General features: G+C 37.2%; 1 pseudogene; it reads right to left on the bottom strand.

Moving 5' to 3' along the window:
• Nucleotides 1-4,163: 4,163 nt before the first annotated feature.
• On the bottom strand, nt 4,164-4,957 carry LOC101570422 (annotated as a pseudogene).
• Between the last annotated feature and the right edge of the window lie 3,667 nt (nt 4,958-8,624).

Below are 8,624 nucleotides of genomic sequence, written 5' to 3'. Positions count from 1 at the left end.
TATTAGACTCTATATTTAGAACAATGAGAAAAACAACAAAGTAGAGGGATACCAAATTTAGAAAGGTTCCAGGTAACACAATTACCATAAGAATTTAATCAGAAAGAGTAAGGAAAAGCAGACAGGGGATATAAAAAAAGCAGAATAACAAGCCCTCTCTCACCTCTGAAGAAACACAGAGGATACAAGGAAGTGACCACCTAAATACTCTTATTTAATATGGTAAGGACACACACACCAATATGTATACATATATGTATATTCTTACTTTAGCATCATTATATTATTACACCAAATACACACATATCTCCTTTACTTAATAATTAGCTGAAAACTACCTTTCTATAAGTTTTACACATGCACACACACACACACACACACACAAACACACACTCATCACAAAAAAACAAAAACAAATCAAATAGTCAAAAATGAATTTAGACATAGGTGCTCAGGTTAAAATCAAAGGTAGTCATAGAGCTAATTATAAGGAGACAACTACCAGATAGATACTCACATGAGAGCTGGCAAGAATCACTCATCCTGAATAAAATAAAATAAAATAAAATAAAATAAAATAAAATAAAATAAAATGAAATGAAATAAAATGAAATAAAACAGGAACAAGGGCTTGGAAGCATTCACCATCCCATTGCCCCATACTCTTCGAGAGCAGCTAACTTCTTTTTTACAAAACAAAAATTTTCTTCCTTTTATTTTAAATTTTGCTTCTTTAATTCTTTACTGGTATGGCTTCACTTTTTATGCTTCATGGTTACACTTCTCTGCTGAATGGTTAAGAACAAGTTAAAGCAAGACCCATATAACTAAAAATGTAACTTGTGTATCTGATAAGGTCAGTCAAATCCCCTCAGGATTTATCCAGAAACCATGTTCAACAGTTTGCAGATCTTTTGTCAGTGTCAGCCATGTGGATGAGTCATGGTCATTGCTTGACCAATTTGCTTTCTGTGAAAGCCTGAGAGAAAGTTTTCTCTCCATGTGAGTCTCTTTAGGCACACTCTATATCATTGATCACTTTCCTCCGTTGTCCCAAAATGTCCTTGATCAGAAAATTTGGAACACCACTGAATTACAGAATGTTACAGTAAAAGTTCTCTTATATCCTAAGTCCTCGCTGACCTTAAAGAGCTAGGGCCAAGATATTTACTAATCTTGTAGCCCATCTTTTTCTCTAACATTTGGTCTCAAAACTTAAGTTGTTAATCATACAGAAGAAAAGCTTAATGATATTATTACCCTATAGCAAAGGCAGTTGAGCTTAACATCACTATCTGAATATCAAATTCCTTAGACATGACATGAAACTGGTATTTTCCAACGCTCATTAACATTCTAAATTTAAATCCTATAGAATGTGGAAAAACAATTACCAGTTTTTACACAGATAATTAGAAATCTCACCATATTCAACATTGTAGCAGGACAATGCTCTGACTATTTTTTGTCTCTTGTTTTCTTTTATTACCTATTTTTTTAAACAAACCTTTACTTGAGTGAGAGTACAGCAACAATTATATGACATTAGAAGTAGTACACATTTAGGGGCTGGGGAGATAGCTCCGTAGAATAAGCGCTTGCCTGGAAAGTACAAGAGTCTGAGTTTATATTAAAATTGTGTTTTTCCCATTAGTATATTTACTATTAATTATATACCATCTCCAAAATACAATCCTGCTGGAGAGAAAAAGGGACAATTACAAGGCACCAAATTATGCACTATCTGCCTTTACAGTACACTGTTTTGTTTTCCTCCTCTCAGAACTGGAGCAACCTGTTTCTCATGTGAAGGTTACTTCACTTGTCAATCTTCTCCTAAAACAAGTGGGCTTAAGAAACATCCTAGGCTGAGATGTAAAATATGGTTTATTGAATACTTGTATAAAATAATGAATAGCCTACAAGAAGAGGATCCCTCCCCTCCACTTGTTTGGCCTAACTTTTAACAAACTACCTTTCTACACAGAGCCCTTTGGAGCACAGCCTTATGACTACTCCTTATTACACTGAGTTTATACAGGAAGCCCGACTCAACCCTTGCTTTTCACAAAAATTCTATGAATGGTGGAGAAATTTCAGGTTTAGACCCCTAGTCACATAGCCTGTGTCATTCTCCTGAGAAGATTTTAAAATAGAGAATACAAAATGTCCTAGGTTTTTAAGATCTTATCTTAAGAAGATGCAATCTGGTTGGTAGTACAAAGCTGACCTAAGTAATTTTTTTGATTTTCATATGCTAAGGCCAATATTTATCATCACAACATTGCATCACACTAAGGAAATGTGAGAGAAAAGACAGCATGTATCCTGTTTTTATTGAAATTGTAACCTAGCAGAAGAAAGGATTCACCATGAAACAAGTGGTTATTCAACAAAATAACACTTCCATGTTAATGGAAAAATAAAGCTTTAAGTTATAGAGATACCTCAGTTACTGAACTCAATTCATTCCAAATTTGTGTTTGATGACCAAAGAGTTCAAATATAGAACATATTTTTTTCTATAAGAATTAATGGAAAATCAAGTAATTGGCTCTGAGGCCCTCGAGTTACACTTATAAGTTCATTTCTCCAGGAATTAACAAATTTCACACTAATTTCTTTCTTTAAGAAGCACATAGTAGCAAAGTTCCTCCCTTTTAAGCTTTTGTTCCATTTGGGCCCCTGTCCTACAGAATGGCTCCACCCCAATCAGCACAGGTCTCTCCCAGCAGTTTGCTGTCCCACCTGTCATTTCCTTTGGTGAACACTCAACATTACAACCAGAAGTGTACTACACTAATTTCTTAGACATCCCTAAATCCAATCAAGTTGATCATCAAGGTTAACCATGAGTTTCCTGTCTTCTGCTTCAGTTCCCTTTCCTCTCACTCTTGGTGCCCTTTTGTTGTATTTGCCAAATGAAGCATAACACAATTTCAATTTTGGGCTCAGCTTCTAGAACATACTGCTTAAAACTCTAACTAAAAGCAATGATCTTAACACAGAGATTCCTATATAAACTTTGGGAACTGAATTTTCCGCTGTTCTGTAGACAATAAACAACTTTTGCTATGGTAAGTGGTGTACAGTGACCTTATTAGTACAGAGGCTTTTATTTTCAGGTAATAGAAGCAGAACAAGATTTTGAGATGCTGAGTAACTGTGGTGCTTAATCAGTTTTGTAGCAAGAAAAATAATAATTACATTTCAGTGCTTTATGTAGTGTACACAATAGAACTTGTATTGAGAGAGTGATAGTGAGAGAGATAGAGTCAGAAAGTAAGAGACAGAGGGAGAGTTAGAAAGAGAGAGACACAGAAAGAGAAACAGAAAGACACAGACAATAAAGTGCCATTAATTTTCAATTTAAGCATGATATAAAAGAAAGAAATATGTACAACAAATTAAAATAATATCACCAGAAGTCAAACAATGCAGTAACACAGACTATAGAAGTAGTAAAAATGAAAACAACAACAATAAGAAAAAAAATGCATAAAACATCTCAACAACCTTCATATATTAAAATAAGAGCCCTAGCAGGGGAATAGTGCAATCATGAACCAGGATCATCTGAGATGTGATATGATATACATATTGGATAGGATTAGCTGGGTTCACAAGGTTAATGCCTGGAAATTTCTTATCCTCTGAGCCCTTCTCACAGCAAAGAAAGTTTTTTTGTTTGTAGGTAAGAACTTTTCAGTTTTTCTGGAGACCATGCATGCAATGATTTAATCCCAAATATTTTCTCTTGGAAAAGGATGCTCCTGGATTTCCCACTACTCCTGTTGCCTCCATCTTGAGAGTGACATTCATGTTTAGCAAAGTAGCAGCCCTTCATACTGCAGAACTCACAATATCAAGCTGATACATCCAGCTGGAAACAGAAGAAAAGGTAAGAAAAAAACTCGACGTTATTAAACTAGGTGAGTAAAATGTAACACTAAGAATTCATTGACATAGAGGCAATTACTCATATATGGATTAATTTTCTAAGGTTTAACTAGTTTGCTAGTGTGGTTGGTAAAATCTGGAATTGAAGATTGCTTTTAGTAAAAAAAATTAGATGAAAGAGAATGTGAATGTCTTTTTTTTTAATCATGTTCTATTATTTTCTATTAAACATAGGCCTTTGTAACATACCATTAGAGACCATTTCACCCACTGCTCTGTTTGGCTGCCAGCCTCTTATCTCTCTCTTCAGCAATGGTGAGGTGGATTCCTTTTCCTTGTGGAAGAGAAATCTATGGTTTCCTGCCTTTGCTGATGGTGAAGATGTTGGCGAGCCAGGTTGCAAAGCTGTTGCCATTGGCATCTTTCACAAGAACCACATCAAAGAGCCAGGGTACTTCTTTCTGTTAGTGATCACTCCAGTTCTTCCCAAGTTAGCACCTTTCGTCACCACACACAGGTGATCAGTGTCAAATTGATGAAATTGGTGATCATGCCAAATGCCAAATCAATCTGGATGCTAACATTTACCTTGATGAGAGGGTCAGGGTAGCGAATGGTATGAGCATCGTGGGTCACCAGATGAGGGATCCCTTTTGTGCCCACAAAGGTCTTCCTCACTTTGTTCAACTTGTACTTGGCTTTCTCAGATGTAATCCAATGAACAGCAAAGTAACCCTTGGTGTTGTAGATCAGACAGAAATGCTCTCCTGTCTTGTCAATGCTGATGACATCCATAAAGCCAGCAGAATATGTTATATCAGTTCGGACTTTGCTGTTGATCTTAATGAAGTGCTGCATGCAAATCTTCTTTACTACATCTCCTGTCAGAGCATACTTGAGTCTGTTCCTTAGGAAGAATATGAGCAGCAGACAATCTCTCAGCTTATGGTGACCAGTGAATGAATGAAGAGCAAGCACATCATTCAATTTATGCAACATCCAATGCTTTCTTTGGAACTGCTACTCACTGCAGATGCTTCTTGCGACCATGAGCCATGGCTGAGCTGTAGCCAACTTCACCATCCTCACTCCCCACTTTGTGGCTCCTAGCATGGCACCCTGGCTTCACACATGGCACCACCTCCTGATGCAACATCCAGAATGTGAATTTCTGTTGCACAATATGAATAAGAAATTGAATTTAATTTTTGCATCCTTTCTGGCCAATATACCTGCTAACCCTCTAGCCAGAGAAACTGCAGTCACAGCTTGCTTTGTTCCCATTGTTTCAACTGAGTTTTACTGCTGCCACAGCCAACACTATAAGAAGCCACACACAGAATCACTTCGAAAGGAGCGGTGATCACATTTGCATAATGATTGGATTGTACCCAGGGGTTGGCAGGTTCAAGTCAACTTGCTACATTAATGTATCTTCCATTTGCTAAGAAAATATATAGTGAGTAGAGTGTGCCTAAGAAGAATCACATGGAGAGAAAACATTCTCTCAGGCTTTCACAGAGAGCACATTGGCCAAGAAATGGCCATGACTCATCCTCATGGGTGACACTGACAAAGGTTCTACAATCTGAGGTACAGGATCTCAGGATAAATCCTGAGGGGATTTCACTGACCTTATCAGACCCAAAAGCTACAACTCTTGTTGCATAGGTCGTGCTTTACTTTGGTCTTAACCATCCAGTAGAAAAGTATAAAAACGAAATATAAGAAGTAAAGCCATGCTGTTATGTTGAGCTGTAGGGTACTTAGGTCAACAATTTCTGACATTGCCAGTCAAGCGGAAGACCCAATACTATTATGGGCTACAGAACTCTTTTAGAATATTTTGCTGCACTTACACACCTATAATATTCAAATTACGGAACTTAACAAAACAAGGATATACAGATGAATGTGCATTTTGTATCTGTGTATTCAAAGTGGTTAGGGTACATATATAGTTACATTCTCTTAATGAATACAATGATTTGTTCTGATGGTGTTTGTAAATAAGATATCATGTCTGCATGTTTTACAGCAATTAACCAGTGGGAAGAATGTATGCAGTGTGTTGAATATTGAAACTGTCCTCCCAATTTGATTTGAAACTGTCTCATTGCTATTTGCTTATCAATAAAATTATGAGGAAAAAAGAAAAAATATATATGCAATCAAATTAAAAAAGTTTACTGCAATTAAACAAAGAATAGTTTACCAAGAGCATTTTGCGATTGGCAGTGGTTTCAGGGGTGCCAGAGACCTACTCTAGGACTGCAGGTGAAAGCTAGATGTGGGGTGAGGAGATAGCTGGACTGTCTAAGTGTCTGCCTGGCAAGTGCAAGGACCTGTGTTTGATTCCTGGCACTGTATGCCATGCTGACCACCAAAAGCAAGTGTGGTGTTGTGGTGGTGCACACCTGTAATCCCAGCACTGGGGAGATTGAAACATGAGGATCACTACAAGTCTGAGCTGCATAGTGAAACCCTGTATCAAATAAATAAATAAAAGGTTTTTTTTTTTTTTAAAGAATGATGTGGCTCTGCCTACATTTCAGAACTGCTTGCGTGTAACTGAATAAGACAGTAAAATTAATGTTTTTTAATAAAAGAGTTGATGGATAAAAAAGAAAATATATAATGATCTTACTATAGATACCTCACAACTTTTTTACCCCAAGATTTTCCTTCCCTACACTTCATGGTATCTCAAGCCAATATCTGTGTCAGCATCAGGAAATACAATCCATGGTCTGCAAGATGAGGGCCGGTTCACTAGAAAAAATATAGCACTTCATTTATTAATCTGAGAAATGGAGAAATATGATGGCAACAAGGAATTCATTGACTTAGATAGTTAAGCCTCAACTTCAGAATTATGTTCTGGGACACACTGCACAGTAAATTTTCTTGATTAGCTCCTTGAGCCTTAGACCTAATGCTGCCTGATAGTGAATAAAAGAAAAATGTTATAACTTCTGTGGCCCAGTATTGAAGGAAAAACCAGAATGACCAGGAACTGCAAACGTTAAAATGGCGGCACTGTATAAATTTCTATAACTGAATTCCCCCAGAAAGCCAAGAAATGCTCCTTTCAAACAGTAAGGAATAAAAACATCAGGAGTTAACTGGCACTTTCACAAGTTCAGAACATACTGCCATTTGAAGACTAATATTTTGGGTCTATTTCTACTTTGGGGTCAAACAGAGAATATCCAACTTACTTGTTGAGGCTCCCCTCAGAAGAGAACTAGTTATTAACCAGATATTCAATAAATTCTTCCATATTTCATATATTTAGTCCAGAGATTAGAAATTTCCTTAAACATGGCATTGGACTTAGATAATTTACAAAATTTGTATTTACTTTTTGCTAATTATAAATACACATGTGCATACAAAAGTATGCACACATGTAAATTTTTAGCATATTTTTCCTTATAATTTTGTTTCTAGAATAATTTGCTGGAAATAATGCCCTTACCATGTTTACCTATCTGTCTCTGAAATGTTCAGTGCTTCCCTCTGTTGGCTCTATGTAAGAGAGATACTAAAAGCTCAAGCTGTTTAATCCATTGAAGGCAAAAGGAAGAAGCTGCCTCTGGAGTTTTCAGACTCTTCATTGCAGTAGATGAAACTCTCCAAATTTGGGTTAAGCCCTTTCATGCTATGAAATTGCACTATTTTGAAGACATTCAGGTATTTTTTATTCTCTCAACAAAACCTCTTCCCACTTGTTTTCTATTTATAAAGATCCCCTCTAAACCCTCTCCAAATGGTTGAGTTTCAACATATCTCAGCACAAGAAATCCCAGCTGTCTTTTCAAACAGAAAACAACCTTCTATTGAATATGAAATTCTGATCACAGGAGACAGGAGAACATTGAACTGCTTGAGTCTTCTTGGCTCATGTGATTGGTGTGGTAGATTAACTAATGGGCAACTTTAAACACCCAGCTGAACTGAATCAGCATGGATCCAGGTGAGGAAGGCCCACTGGAGGATTGTTGCCAACAGTATAAAAAGAGAACTGGAGAAGGATAAAGTGCACTGTTGATTCTCCTGGAGAAGCTTGTCACACTGCTTTTGCTGATATAAAGTTGTCTACTGTCACCATCAAAGAAGTTCAGGTCCTTGCTGTCCATTAGGTTGAATGTGGTTCTTTTCAGGTGCACTCTGGTTCTTACCTTGGACATGGTCCACTTCCTGGTTCCAGTCCAGATCCTTCAGTCAGCTGGCACAGGTCCTTTATTCCACTGGCACAGACTTTCTTGCTTCCACCATTCACCTTTGGACCTTCTCAATGCAGATCCTCGATACAGACTTGCATGAGACACTGTAGTGGGGTCTAGATCTTCAACTGGACTCATGGAGGACAGTGTCATGTGCTCTAGATTTTCATCTGGATTCATGGAGACATGGCTGTGAAATACAGAGCCTCAGCTTGATTCTTTTGGACTCTAATGTGTGCTCAGATTTCTTGCACTCTTTTGCAATTGACTCTTTTGGTGAATATCTTAAAATAATCCCATAAATTATGTAGTTTATATTAAATCTAATCCCCTGTAAGTCCTGACAGCAACTGGGAACATGTCAAAACACATCACTGGGGGTTGAGCAGATGGCTTAGTAGAATAAGTATTTGCCTAGCAAGTGCAAGGGGCCTGAGTTCAATCGCCGGTTCCACCAAAAAAAAGAAAGAAAGAAAGAAAGGAAGGAAGAAAGAA

This window comes from Octodon degus, unplaced genomic scaffold, assembly GCF_000260255.1.
Source record: "Octodon degus isolate 3935 unplaced genomic scaffold, OctDeg1.0 scaffold00062, whole genome shotgun sequence".
NCBI lineage: Eukaryota > Metazoa > Chordata > Mammalia > Rodentia > Octodontidae > Octodon > Octodon degus.
Note: the sequence above shows the minus strand (reverse complement) of the source record. Positions and strands in the feature narration are given on the sequence as shown.